At 43.8% G+C, this 4,329-nt stretch overlaps 1 long non-coding RNA gene across 1 annotated transcript; it reads right to left on the minus strand.

Moving 5' to 3' along the window:
• Window positions 1-251: 251 nt before the first annotated feature.
• On the minus strand, window positions 252-1,569 carry LOC121993861. Its single transcript, XR_006115447.1, has 4 exons — window positions 1,287-1,569; window positions 1,003-1,133; window positions 727-933; window positions 252-311 (listed from the first exon to the last, which is right to left on the minus strand). It is a non-coding gene; the product is annotated as an uncharacterized LOC121993861 (long non-coding RNA).
• Between the last annotated feature and the right edge of the window lie 2,760 nt (window positions 1,570-4,329).

The raw sequence follows: 4,329 nt of genomic DNA on the forward strand, positions 1-4,329 counted from the left end.
TATCTACAGCAACTGATCCAGTGGAAAATAACACTAAATGTATCTATCCATCTCCATAACATACATGAACATAGCAACAGGTAAAAATCATCCAATTCTAAAGTACAGCAATTAACAGAAGAAGCATGTGATAGGTATCAACTAAGCTAAGACCAGGGAAGAAATAAATCTACCATCTACCACTAGTAATTATATGTAAACTTTACATATCATAAGACAGTATCGAAAGATAAGTCAAAGGGTACCCACCTCCAATAGAAGGTACAGTCAATCCAAATCCGAAGCCGAGACGCCCGTCTCGAATCAGAGTCCTGTGTCAAACAATATATATATGTTTTATTTAGCTAAATCCAAATGAAATAGCTAAATAAAATTCCTAAAACTAAATTAGGGCAAAACCCTAATCAACACAACCTCAATCTACCTAATTAATTTAATGGTTAATTAGGATTAGTTACCTAATCCTTAATCACCTATTAGCTTAGAAATCCAATGGTTGACTAGGGTTAATTACCCTAACCCTAACAATTCCATTAGATTAATTCTACACAAATAAATCCAAACATAATCACTAACCATCTAGTAATCATGTAATCCAAATCATACCTAAATCTACACATCAAGTATCAACCTAAATTCCACTAATCAATTGTGATCCAACTCATCTCTAATTCATCAATACATAAACCTAATTCCTCAACATGTAACAAAATGCCTACACTTTACCTCGATCAAGCTTCTGGAATGGGGTTGCTGTCGAAACAGGAACACACAACAGAACAGAACAACCTACTGGGATCAACTCCTCTGTTCGGATCAAACTTGCTGCTGGCAACAAGAGAAGTTGCTGAACTAGAACGCTGCTGTAAACCACCTCAATGACCACAATTCCAGCATCACAGCAACACAACCTCGCTGCTAAAATCCTTCCTACTGATCGGATGAAGATAACATCTCAGGCGATCAAGAAATCAACACCATAGAAATGGAACATAACCTCACCTTGCTGCTATCAAACGGATCAAGCAGGAATCCAGCAGGAAGACTACTGATCAAGCACAACCATAGCTCAAGAAAACCTCTTCAACTGAATCCCCAAAGAACAGACTCATTGATCCCCTCCAATCCGTGACCTAATTCAGCCGTAAAGAAGAATGAGGATCAAGATCTGATAGGTTAAACATCTAGCACCAATGATCCGAAGGGGCAAAGCACCGGTAATGGATCTAGGGCATGGATAGCAACAAGAACGCAACCACAGCGAGAAAGAAGGTTTGATTGCTTACCCGTGGAACCCTAATTGTCCCTTCACGCCGGTGATCGGCGATGGCACAACTTGATCCAGCGGCACCGAACCTCGTTCCTCACCGTGCCCTAGCCACCAAAGGGTCGTCGGATCATCCGTGAGAGAACAGAGAGATCAGAGCGAGAGGAAGAAGGGCTTCGGCAGGATCGGAGCTCAATGGATGTCGATGCCGGGGAAGAAAAATCACCGGAGCTGGAGCATCCCTCGCGTCGGCGTCGCTTGTTCGCGAGAGAGGCAGAGCAGAGTCGGGGGAAGGAGAGGGTTCGGGCAATCAGCGTTTTAGGAGAGGAAATAAGGAAAAGAATTTATATAATAAAAACATTTCCTCACTTAAACGGGTATCCCAAACAGACTTTATTTGTACCCGGAATTGATCCCCTCAAAACTCGTCGTACGAGCTCCGAAAAATTCCCAGAAAATTTATAAAAATTCCGGAAAAATTCTATAAGGCTATTTTCTCAAATAACCCTATTAATTAAATTTTCCGAGATCTCACCAGTCCTGAATCGATCTCTAGATCGATTGAACAGGTTGGATCGATCAGCCGATCGATCCAGTTTTCAACCCGTGCACAGTAGTGAGTTAAATCGATCATTGGATCGATCAGACAACTCCAATCGATCAGCCGATCGATTGGAATGTCTGGTTTCAGCTAGAAGTGCCAAAATTCAGATTTTGACCAAATTGGAAGTTAAGTTCCCTTCTTTAGTATATGTATAACTTCAGCAATGTGTCCCGGATATAAATTTTAGATGTTATGGCACACAACATAGAGTTTTAATTAGTTCAATTTTTTTCTTTTTCGCACAAGAATAGTTAGCATAATGTAACCTCCGGCCTTACAGCCTAGCCAGCAGGAGGCGGGGTATTACAGAGTGGTATCAGAGCAAGTTCCATACTTCCTCACACACACATCCGCATTGAACCTGCAACTTCCAAGTAAGAATACCTCTCACTTTATCTATGTTTTGTTGCTTTCATGCTTATAGATACTAGAGCTTGTTTATATATGATAGTATCTAACTAGATAATAGTAGTTATGTAAACATGATTGTATTAGTCATATATGTCCTCTATTTCCTTAGAAAATGGTACGAGGACGCCCAGCTAGAAAGACACCAGCTACTGAGCCCCAGCATGAGGCAGGCAGCTCAGTGCCTCCTCCAGACATTGCAGAGGTAGTGGCTTAGTTACAGAAGCAACTAGATGAACAACAACAGGAGATAGCCACCCTAGGGGCTAACCAGCAGAACACTCACACTGTCACTCCAGAACCTAACCTAGCAACCTCAGTAGTGATAGAGGTTCCACCAGTCCAGCCTGCAGCACCAGTAGCCCCAGCAGCAGGGGCAAGGAGAGAAGCTTATCTGATCCAGTGGCAGAAAATCAAGCCAGAGAATTTCTCAGACACTAGCAAACCATGGGATGCCCAAGCCTGGTTCAAAACACTGGAAAGTACGATGGAGCTTCTGGACTGGCCAGAGTATGAAAAGGTGAAGTGCGCCTCCTTCTGCTTGACAGGAGATGCACATATGTGGTGGGAGAGAATTAAAGTGAAGCGCCCAGTGAACCAGATGACATGGGCCAACTTCGAAAGAGAATTCTTCGAGGAGTTCTTTCACATGCGGGTCACAAACCGTCACTATGACGAGTTCACAGAATTTCATCAGGGCAACCTTTCAGTTGAGGAGGCCATGAAGAAATTCAATAGACTGGCTCATCTATGCCCTGAACTAGTTAGCAGTGAAAAAGAACGAGTCCGGTTGATACTCAAAATGCTGAGGCCGGAAATAGCAATGAACGTGGCCAGCGGCGTTCATAGGCCGCAAACTATAGAAGAACTAGTGAGTAGTGCTCTAACTACCAAACATTATCAGAACAACATCAAGCAGCAGAAGCAAGTCCTTTCAAAGTCTAAGGGCCAAGGAGGCTCAGGTACTCAGAAACACCAGGGCCACAACTCTAACTGGAAAGGGAACTCCAGTCACAAACGTAAATCAAGGAGTTACCCAAAAGGAGGACTAGATAGTAAACAACCTAGCTACCCCAAGTGCTCTACTTGTGGGAAATTCCATCCCGGAATTTATCGCAAGGGCACACGAGGATGCTTCGAATGTGGCCAGGAAGGGCATATGGCTAAGCAATGCCCGAACAAGACCAGTCTTCCTCCACCACAACTGATCCAGTACGGAGGTAACCCAGCGCAGTTACACCAGATGCAGGCTGCTATAGATGGTCCACACATCAGTCAGGGCAGATTAGAAGCCCCCTCAGCCATGACGAACGCGAGGATCTACTCACTCACCAGAGAGGACGTAGCAAATGCCTCGACAGTTGTTATAGGTCAGATTAGTATTTTACAGCAAAGTACATCTGTCTTATTCGATACTGGGGCAACCCATTCTTATATATCTAGGGCATTTGCCGAAAAACTAGCAATATCTCCAGATGTACTCAGTGGCCAATTTCTGACAACACTACCGTCAGGAGAAATCATGGCATCCACGCACTGGCTCTGAGCAGTGCCAGTCATTATAGCAGACAGAGAGCTTTTTGGTGATCTGATAGTGCTAGATATGACTGACTACGATGTCATCTTGGGAATGGACTTTCTGATCAAATACGGTGCCTCCATAGAGTGCCGTAAACAGAGAGTTGTATTCCAACCCGAAGCAGGAGTGCAGTTTGGGTACATTGGAGAATCAAAGAGGAAGGCCAAGAAGTTTCTCTCAACTCTGAAAGCACAGAAACTACTGGATTCAGGATGTACGGGATTCCTAGCACATGTAGTCAATACCAGTTAGGACAAGGACCAAAAGCTAGAGCAGGTCTGAGTGGTATGTGAATACCCAGTAGTCTTCCCTGAGGAGTTACCAGGCCTAGCACCAGAGAGGGAAATTGAATTTGAGATAGAACTTATTTCCGGTACAAATCTCATCTCCAAAGCACCCTACCGCATGGCTCCAGCAGAACTAAAGGAACTTCAGGAGCAACTACAGGAGCTGCTTGACAAGGGCTTCATA

The sequence above is a fragment of the Zingiber officinale genome, chromosome 6A, assembly GCF_018446385.1.
Source record: "Zingiber officinale cultivar Zhangliang chromosome 6A, Zo_v1.1, whole genome shotgun sequence".
NCBI classification, from domain to species: Eukaryota; Viridiplantae; Streptophyta; class Magnoliopsida; order Zingiberales; family Zingiberaceae; genus Zingiber; species Zingiber officinale.